This window comes from Populus alba, chromosome 11 (genome assembly GCF_005239225.2).
Source record: "Populus alba chromosome 11, ASM523922v2, whole genome shotgun sequence".
In the NCBI taxonomy this organism is placed as follows: Eukaryota; Viridiplantae; Streptophyta; class Magnoliopsida; order Malpighiales; family Salicaceae; genus Populus; species Populus alba.
The window spans coordinates 7,983,351-7,994,580 of record NC_133294.1 but is presented as its reverse complement, the minus strand read 5'-3'; positions in this window follow the sequence as shown (position 1 = coordinate 7,994,580).

The following is an 11,230-nucleotide window of genomic DNA, read 5'->3' as shown; positions in this document are numbered from 1 at the left end:
AATTGGAAGAGGCGCGTAAAATGAGGGGCTGCAAATTTTTCGGTTCAGGGGCCTAATTGAAGAAATTGAAAGTTTATTAATCAATTGAGGGTTAAATTGCATAAATCAGAGACCAAGGACCAAAGTGAAAAAGGCGGCCAACAAGAGGGGCGGGTACCGAGTCCGAAGGACTGATTTGAAGTTTGACCCATTTAAATGAAACAGCGCGTTTTATCCAAAACGACGCCGTTTCATATATAAATAAAAAAAAAAGAAAAAAAAAAGGAAAGACCAGAACGGTGTCGTTTTGAACGACACTGTTCGCCTTCTTCCTTTCCCCGCAGAAACAGAAACAGAGACCAAACCATTTTTTTTTGTTTTTTTTCAAAATCTTCCTGCGCCTCTCTCTCCTCGCCCCCACCACCTTTAGATATTGGCCGACCAGCCGTTACACCCGATGGTCCCCCACGGTTCTGCCCCTATAAATAGAAGAGAAAACCGAAGAAAAAAAAAGAAAAAAAAATCGAAGGGAGGAGAGAGAGAGGAGGCCGAAGAGAGAGAGAGAGCCAAACACCGAAGAGAGAAGAAGCCGCAGCGCCGCCGCCTGGAGCCTCCGTGCACGAGCCACACCACCGCCTCCTCGCGCCAGGTAACGCCCTCTCCCCCCTGTTTTGTTTTTGCAGCGTCTTCCTCCTGCATGCATAATTCTGTTGCATGCAGGAGGACTGGAGGGGAAAATTAATTCCCCTCCCCGTTTCTTTTTTTTCTCTCCTAGGCCAGACCGGTGCAGGCCCAGCCTTTAGAGCTGGGCCGGGTCCGGTCCGGACCAGAAGATGCATGAGGCCTGTTGGGCCGTGACCGACCCAACCCAGTCTGGGCCGAGTTCGGCCCAACCTTTCCTTATTGGGCTGAGTCCGGCCCGTTTATTTGGGCCGGCCCAGCCCGAGTTGTTTTTATATATTATATATTATAATATGTTTATAATATATGTGGGTATATATGTATATGTATATATATAAATATAATAATAAAAAAAAATTGAAAACATCTTAAAAAAATATTGTTGATTTTTCTGCATATTTTTTATCAAAGTGGATTAATATTGGGTTGTATTTTTATACCTTAAAGATACAAAACCAGTGTTATAAATACCCGGTTTTCGTCAAAATATCAAATAACCCTAACCAACAAATAATCACAGTGTCTGCACTAATGATTTAATCCAATGGCAGCCTTAAGATCTAGATAAATTCATTATCTTAACAACTAAGTTGTCTGCTTATGTTGCTTTGATCGAATGTTCTCCCTAAGATTAATAACGTAGATCCGCTACAATTATTAAACTCAGTTGCTTCACAAGTTCATATATCACAACTCCGGTTTTGATATCAAACTTAGCAATAAATTGTCTATAATAAAAACTTAGAGTCCGCTCTAGCAATTAAAATAAACAATCATAGGAAAAATAAGCATAGGAGAACAAACATATTCATCATATAAACTGAAAAGAAAAGGTAAAATAGATCTCACAGTTCTTGAAATCCGAAGGTTTCCGTGTCCTTGCAACCAAGAAAATGAGTTTAGCCTTGCATGTTTATTGAACAACTCATCAAAAAGATGGAAGAATGCATGATTTAGGGTTTCTTAGAGTAGGGGGGCGTTTTTCTCTTCTTGGGTGGCTGCACCCCTTCTCTTCTCTTATTCTTTTTATATGCTAGGAAACCCTAATCTCTATTTTACAAAATAGTCCTCCTTTAAGTAGACAATTTACATTTAAGTAGTTCAATAACTATTTTCCTAAAAAAAGAGAAATAGCTTTGCATGAAATCTTCAAGCTTTGACTTAGAGGAGCTACATTTCTGAAATAAAAACTTGGATGTCGGTTTAGATGCTTCGGAACGTAATCTGGACTCGTTTCTTCACGAAACTTGTTTGCTGGCAGAATTTAGTTGTCATCTTTGAAAAATCATATCTCCCTCATATGACATCTTTTTTTTCTGAACTTTGGAGCGTTTATAGGTCTTTGAGTCAGGAATCCAAAACAATTGAGTTTGCATCAATTGGACTTTTGTAGCTCTAGATATTCAAGTCGGAATGACCGAAGGTCAGCATTGGCAGATTGCGAGATTTGACTTTGAAAGCTGCGATTTCCATGCTCTTCCTTATTTTATTGTCTTGCCTTAGATTTCCAGAAAGGTATGGATGTTAGCTTTTTAATGTTACTGGAATCACTTCATTTCCACCTTTAGAGCTCATGTTCTGCACAAAACATCGATTGAACGTCAAATCTGCCAATTACATTCAATTTACTCCTTTTTGCATCTTTCATCCAAAAGTGCCTTCAAAACATAAAACAAAGAATATCAAGGCATTTTATATATAAAACATAGGCAAAACACTAGTTAAATGTGGGTGAAACTATCAAATAATATGGTTGCATCATACTTGTCGCACCCCCAAAAAAAATCAACAAATAAAATTTTGTTTATTTTAAAATTTGTTTTGCGACATTCGACTGGCAACTTTCGTTTTGTTCTGTTTTGTTGATTTGGTTCTTTGGGAGTCGCCACCTAGTATTTTGGTCACTAGGAACCCTAACTGGTGTTTCAGAGATTCTAAGGCAAGGGACTGGTTGCGTAAAGGGAAGGTATTAGCACCCCTAGTACGCCCTACCTAAGGTAAGCTGCTTGATGTTTGGTTTGCTCTATAACTGCTATGGTGTAGGTATTTTCTAGGCTCATCAATTGATTTTGGATAGAAATCTAAGGAGATTCCATGTGCTTTGAAAGCTCATTTTTCTCTTAGTATTTCAAAAGTTTGTGACTCATAAATCGTGGAAAAAAAAATTAAATTAATTTTGAAATGTCCTCGATTATAATCAAGGCTTCTTTCAAGAATTGTGTGCGGATTTATTATTCCCGATAATATTTTGGATATTCATCCTTTTAAGGATTTCTTTATCCAAACATTAGCGGTAAATAATAAATAAATTCCTTTTCCCAAAATAAGATTTTTATAGTTTTTTGAATATTGGCCAATACCCTTTGGAATTTTACAAACACGTTGTAAAATCCAGAAATGCAAGAAAATAATTTGTGTTTAAGAAATCTATGCGAAAACACACTTTCGAAGCTTCCAATATATTTTGTTTTATAAAAAAAGAATATTCAAAACATGTTAGAGTATTGGCCGTATGCAACACGCAAGAAAAATATTTTTTTTTTTTAAAACAATATTTTTTTTTTTGACGAAATCAGGTATTTTTAATACTGAATTTGTATCTCCACAAAATAAAAATACAAACTAATATTAAGTCATAAAACAAAATATGCGGAAAAATCCACAATATTTTTTAGGAATTTTTGAAATTTTTGAAAAGCAAAAAAAAAATTATCTTTGGAAAATTTCGGGTGCTACGACGAAAATCAGATATTTTAAATACTGAATTTATACCTCCACAGTATATAAAAAAAATACAAACCCCCTTAAAAATATATATACATGAAAGGAAAATAACAATATTTTTTTTTAGATTTTTTACAAATATTATATATATATATAACATATACACATATATATATAATATAATAATATAATATAATTATATATTAATTATTAAGGGGCTGGGCCGGCCCAACTGACTGGGCCGGCTCGGCCCCACAGTGACTGGGCCGATCTCGGCCCAAGAAGTGACTGGGCCGATCTCGGCCCAGAAAAAAAACTTGGTCTGGGCCGGACCGCCGGGTTGGGCCAGAATCCTTCTGGCCCAATACATGTTTCTGGGCCAGAACCGGTCTGGCCCAGAAGATAAAACATACGGGGGGAATTAATTTCCCCCCCGTCCCCTGCATGCAGAACAATTTTGCATGCAGGAGACGACAATTAACAGAAGACGAAGAGAAGAAAAAAAAAAAAACAATGCAGGGGGGAGAGCTTACCTGGCGAGGCTGGAGACGGTGGTTTGCTGGCGGGGCTACGGTGGCGTGGCTTCGTGGACGGCGGCTCCGGGCGGCGTTGCTGCTGTTTCAGTGGCGAAAAATTCCATTGACAACTTGAGCCTCGATTGTCAATGAATAAAAACAAGACAGAAAAAGACAAACCACATAGATAAAAATATAATCCAACCATCATTGTTGATTACATTTTAAAAACCAATGGAGCTTCTCAGGTCTCCCAATTCTGGAACTTCTCCCCTTCGGCTAGCTTCCGGACAAAAGTCTTGATGGTGACTTCTTCCAAAGTGTGGATGGTCAATTGTGGCAGCTCTTCAATCCTCCTTTCAGACTCGATTTTCTCAACAATGTCCTTGACTTGATTTTCCTCCAGAGTGTTTATGTTCATTGAAGAAAGCTTCTGAAAAAGGTCTTCATGTCCCCCATCAGGTTGTATCACATATGCGGCCTTTGGGAATGAAATCCTGATTGGAGGGATGGCTAAGTTTTCTTCTACAGGCTTCCTTCCTTCCATCCTAGCCATTCTCTTCTCCCTTCTTGCACCAGCAGCTCGTTTATAATCCTCTTTCTTGGGCTTATATCCAAGCCCAAACCTCTGTTCTGCAGCTTTCAATTTGATTATACCCCTCCATTCAGGCCTTCTTTGCTCCATATCGTATGGGAAAGGAATTTTGTTTTTCAAAAAGATTTTAGCGGCCATTTTAGTGGCTTCAGAGATTTCTGGCTTCCTCAACACAGTGTTCTCGGGCACCCACTCGGTATTCACAATCTCAAATGCATGAAGGTTTCCGTCCCTACAATCTTCTGCTTCAATGAATGGAACCGCCACATTTCTCACCATCGACATAGCCTCCTCAACCTTAACAGTAACCAGGACACCGTTGGCAATGTACTTTAAACATTGATGTAGCGAAGAGGTGACAGCTCCCGCAGAATGTATCCATGGCCTCCCTAACAGCATGCTATAAAAAGGGTGGATATCCATCACTTGAAGGGTTACTAGAAAGACTTGTGGTCCCACAGCCAGTTCAACATCAATTGACCCTACAACTGGCCTTGATGAGCCATCATATGCCCTTGCCGTTATCACACTGGGTTGCATATGTGAGGGATCTATTGGCATTTCATCCAGCACATGCCTTGGTAACACATTCAGGGCCGAGCCGTTATCAATGATAACCTTGCCGACGAGGCAATCCTTGCAACGGACCGTGACATACAAGGGCTTGTTATGTCCAGTTCCTTCAGCATCGAGTTCATCTTCCGTGAAATACAAGTAATTGGCAGCATGGATCCTCCCTACTAGATGCTCCATAGTCTTTTGCTCAATATCTTGGGGCACATAGGCCTCATTCAATACTTTTTGCAAAGCATTACGATGTGGCTCCGAGTTGAGTATTAAAGACATGATGGAGATCTTAGCAGGGGTTTTCTTTAACTGATCTACTATACTGTACTCACTATGCTTCATTAGTTTCAAGAACTCGTTTGTTTCTTCCTCGGTCACAGGTTTATTTACCTCAAACTCTTTATCGAGGTCCAGCACCTCCTTGCCTTTAGCCTTTCTTTGTCTTTCTAGTTCTTCAGGTGTGTAACAACGACCACTCCGAGTTAGCCCACTTATCTCCGCTCGGAACAGCGGCAATGGAGCTTCAATATTCGAGGTATAACCATAATCTCCAGGCACCGCTCCATAGTTTACTTTGCTTGCATAGGAGGGCCTAGTTAATACCAGTTTTGAGCGACCATTAGCTGTTGATTGGATTCTACATTTCTCTATCATCTCTACCTCTTCATTGTCACTTATGTCCTCTATCCTCAACTCTCCTAGAGCCAGCATTCTTGCAACTTTTTGATGAAATTCACTGCATTCATCAATGTGATGCCCTTCCTTTTTATGGAAAGGGCAAAAGTTACTTTCCCCTGTGCAGTACTCAGTCGTTTCTTCCAAATGTCCAGACTGTACCAACATCAAGTATAGCTTGGCCATGGTCACTTTCAACGCCCTCTTTTTGCTACCAATCTCCATGGTATTCACTCCTCCCCTACCATCGACATGTTTAGGTAAAGGGTTTGAATTCTGATTAGGTGAATCCTCAAAAGTGACCCATCCCACTTTGATCAGTTGTAATACCTTTCTTTTAAAAGCGAAGCAAGCCTCAATGCTATGGCCTGCGTGACCAGCATGGTATTCATAAGTTACCTTGGGATTGTACCAGGCAGGGAAAGGTGGCTGCATAGGTGGTATGGGTAGGGGAGCTATCTGCCCAATACTCAACAGCTTGGCATACAACTCTTTCAAGGTTATTGGTAAAGGAGGTAGTTGTTCTTCTGATGGTTGCTTATCCTTTCTTTGGTAATTGTGGTGGTTATTTGCTGGGAATTTTACTGGATTGGGCTGGTTTGGAGTGGGGGGTTTGGAAAAGTTAATACTAGTGACTCGAGGGGTAGGTATTTGATAGTTTTTGCTTCTCCTTTCTAGGTTGTTCACCTCAATTTCTTTCTTCCTTCCAATGAAACCTCTCTTCTCTAGAGGTTCTGCAATTCTCCCACTCCGGATCCCTTGTTCAATCCTCTCGGCGATCCGCACGACATCATAGAAATGTTGTGCCGAACTACCCATAAGGTGTTCATAGTATGGAGCCCTGAAAGTATTGGCAAACAAAGTCACCATTTCTATCTCTATCAGCGGAGGTTGCACATTGATAGCTTGGTCTCGCCACCTTTGAGCATAAGCCCTCACGGACTCTTGACTTCCTTTCTCCATGCTGATCAGACTGGTCCTATCAGGAGCAATCTCTAGATTAAACTTGTATTGCTTCAGGAAAGCGTCTGCCAAGTCCGTCCACTTCCTGATCCTAACATTGTCTAACCTCATATACCAACTGAGGGCCGATCCGGTCAGACTATCCTGGAAGAAGTATATTAACATTTTATCGTCTTGGATAACCTCTGCCATTTTGTTATAGTAGGAGCGGAGATGGGTCTTCGGGCATTCCATCCCAGTATACTTAACAAACTCCGGCACTCTAAACTTCTTTGGGATAACGATATTAGGTACTAAACATACCTCAGCGGCCCTAATTGGGTCAAACAAATCATTTCCTTCAATTTCCCTTAGCCTCTCTTCTAGGGCAGTCCACTTATCATCTCCTCCATGGTTAGAGAATTTAAAGTCATGTGGATCTTCGTTTGTTAAATCCATTGTAATAGGGATTTGGATGGGCCAAGCAGGACTCTGCCTAGTTGGTGTATTAGCCCCTATGTTTATAGGTGCGACAGGGATTTGAGCTGCTGCTGGTGCTTCATTAGGTTGAGTGGATGTTCCCTCTCCATCTCTGGCTCTTAATAATTGCTCTAACATACTTGTTAAGTGCGCCACATCATTCCGAACTCCTTCGAGTTCTCTTTGGTACTGCGATTCTGGTTGTGACCTTCCTTCGTTTTCCATTCTTGCTCTTTGTCGAGTGTTGTGGATTCTAGGAGGGGGACCTATGTTTCTTAATCTGCAAATGCATGCATAGATGTATGAGAAAATGTATTATTGTGATGGATGCATGATCGAAAACTGCATGCTTTTTTGGGTATGGATGCATCCTTTTTGTGAACGAATAACAACCATCACATTATAAGCCTTCTCTTGTCACATTGCTTTGATAGGAGTTCTGCCTTTCAAGTCGTTTGCTTGAATCATGTTCACCAAGAGACAGATTTTTGCATAAGAAGATGGGTCAACGCCCTTTTCATTAATGCTTGGATAAAAATACATTTTGAAATAAAAAAATACAACATGCTAATCCCTTTCCTCCCTAAACTCTTTGGCCAAAGGTAAGAAAGCAAAACCACGGTTCTCAATCTTCCCTAGAAAGGCATCGGTTTCAGCTAGGCTTCGGCGATAGGGAATGATGTCTCCCCCCACATTCTGCGAATTGATTCTGACCATTCGAGCATGTGCAGCAGCTTCGTCCATTTGCTCATCTGTTTTGGTCATTTTTTCTATGAGCAACATGTTGGTTCTGTTTAAAGCAGTGTTGTTGGCGTCGATTTGATCTTTGTGCTTCTCCATTGCTACTAGCTTTTCATCTAAATACTTCAACTTTTCTCGTTCTTTGTCAAGCTTTATCCTCATGACTTTTATCTCATTCTTCTTGACTGCTAACTCTGCTTTAACATCCTCGAATCCTCCCTTTTCGCTTTCCAACTCCATATATTTCTTATTCAAATCCTCATACTTCCTAATCCTATCCATCAGCTCGAATTGCACTTGTGCAAATTTTTCTTGGTAATATTCTGCACTTTCTTGGCAATCGCTAAAGTCCATCTCCATTGCTTGAAGTTCAGAGCAACTTTGCATCCAATCCAAACTCATCCCTTTAAGCTCCTTCTCACTTCCTTCCTTAGCAATCTTCTCCTCAACCAACTTTAACTCCAGCTTTGTTATTTTCTCATCTCTAGACTGTATTTGCTCATCTAGAAATGTTCTCATTTTATCCTGTTCTAGCATCATTTCTTCCAACATTGCTTTGTCTTTTCTGCTCTTGCTCAATTCTATTCGTAGTCTCTCCACTTGCCTTCTCAAGTCTTCTTCATTACTAACTCTCTTTCTCTTGATAGGCTCCTCTTCAGTTGGAGAAGATTTGACTTCTACACAAGGCATGGCTGAAGCAGCTGAATCATCTTCAATGTTCACCCTTTTTCTCTTAATAGGCTCCGCTACATCTTGAGGAGATTTAGCTTCAACGCGAGGGGTGGCTGAAGTGGCTGAGTCTCTCCATTTTACATATCCTTCGCTCACACTTGGATCTCTTAACCCTTCCATCTCCACCAACACTAGATGCTTCCAATCTTGCTTGATGATCTCCAAAACCTCTTCTGCCATGGGATCTTTAAACAAACCAGAGAATTGAGCAATTCCCATAGTCCTGGGAACGAACTGCATGCCCCCAAGTTGTCTTACCACTAAGGCAGGAGCATAACTCACATAACCCGTGATCCCCACCAATGGTACCCAACGCCTTTGTCCACAACTCATTAGGACCTTCACTAACGTTACCCATGGGGCCCTCCACTTAAACTCGCTATTAGGTAAACCTTCTAATTTATCAACCCAACCCTGGTTGTCTAGATCTCCCCATTCTTCTTCTTCTACTAACTTGAGGGGTTTTTGGGTGAACCACCAAAAATTATTGAAGACAGGTTTCTTTGTCTCGATATGGCTAACCATCCAAATATACAACAGTTGTGTGCAGCATCTCATTGCTCCTTTTCCGGCCTCCTACAATGGTTTAAGTGTCAAAATTGTTTCGGCTAAAATAGCAGCCACTGGATTGATTCGTGTATTCTCATACTCCACATAAGCAGCAGCGGCCTCCAAAACTTACTAAAGCCAATCTGACTTGGGAACAACACAAGGCCAAATATACCTAGGGCAATCAATCTCTCTTTTTTCTACTCCTGACTTCTTTTCCAATTCTAACATCCTCCATTTCAAAACCGGTACCGTTCTTCTCTTGAAACTTTTCCAAGTTGGAGATTCTAAGCAGCTTTGACAGTTCAGGGATGATCTTGTCGGATCTTAAAGGAGAATAAATCCGATACAGGTCGTTGGGAAACTCGGTCAACAATCCATATTCCTCAACCGTGGGGCACAAGTCTATGCTTCCAAAGGAAAAACATCGGTAGTCTGGATCCCAAAAATGAACTAAAGCTCGCACAGCAGGGCTTAAAACTTCTACCTTTGCAATTTCCATCAAACGTCCGTATTTCCTAAAAAATGCATCTTTATCCACATTTTGAAAATGAGTCGTTAACTTGTTCACCTCATTCAATACGCAATTCAGGTTCTTGATTGGTGACATCTTTTTAGCATCGCTTCTAAGGCAGTCTCCTTCAGTCAATTGTGACAGTTCAGAATTTTTCCCATATTCTAAGATGGAAGATTTAGTGATGATGGCCATTTCGTTCACAAGTCCTGCAATTTAAAATGCATTGGGGTTTAGACTTTGTTTGGATGCAAAAGATATGTTGGAACATACACCCTAAGGATAGGTTCTAATTTCTCTACGTGAGACATAGGGTAGGTTTACTATTGGGTCTCTAAAAGAGGGTCTCTGCTGTGTCCAGTGATCAGCCTTCGTAAAGGCGATATGGAGGTTAGCAGATAGTGGATGGTACGTGTACCAATCACAATCAGTCTAAACACTCAGCAAAGAGTTGGGGGTTACACAAACTTAAACCTTGACTCAAGTATAAGGCAGCTGCTAGTCCCCCACTTTAAACTTAAAGTTACATGTGTGTGGTGCACTCCAAAACATAATAACAATAATAAAGTTGATGCAATGACTATGCCATGTATGATAGAATGTAAAGATATATGCTAAAGCTTTTAAAACAAAGCATCATAATAAATAAATAAAAAACCAATAACACATAACATAAACAAACAAACAAAATCAAGCTTAGTCCAAGGGTCCCCAGTGGAGTCGCCATTCTGTCGCATTCCCCGAAAAAAAAATCAACAAAATTTTTTTTGGTTTATTTTAAAATTTGTTTTTGCGACATTCGGACTGGCAACTTTCGTTTTGTTCTGTTTTTGTTGATTTGGTTCTTTGGGAGTCGCCACTCTAGTATTTTGGTCACTAGGAACCGCTAACTGGTCTTTCAGAGATTCTAAAGGCAAGGGACTGGTTGCGTAAAGGGAAGGTATTAAGCCCCTAGTACGCCCTACCTAAGGTAAGCTGCTTGGTGTATTGGTTTGCCTCTATAACTGCTATGGTGTAGGTATTTTTTCTAGGCTCATCAATTGATTTTGGATAGAAATCTAAGGAGATTCCATGTGCCTTTGAAAGCTCATTTTTCCCTTAGTATTTTCAAAAAGTTTGTGACGTCATAAATCGTGGAAAAAAAATTAATTTAATTTTGAAATGTCCTCTGATTATAATCAAGGCTTCTTTCAAGAATTGTGTGCGGATTTATTATTCCCTGATAGAATAATTTTGGATATTTCATCCTTTAAGGGATTTCTTTATCCAAACATTAGCGGTAAATAATAAATAAATTCCTTTTCCAAAATAAGATTTTTATAGTTTTTTGAAATTGGCCAATACGCTTGAAATTTTTAACAAACACGTTGTAAAATCCAGAAATGCAAGAAAATAATTTGTGTTTAAGAAATTATGCGAAAACACACTTTTCGAAGCTTCCAATATATTTGTTTTTATAAAAAAGATATTCAAACATGTTAGAGTATTGGCGTATGCAACACGCAAGAAAAATAATTTTTTTTTGACGAAATCAGG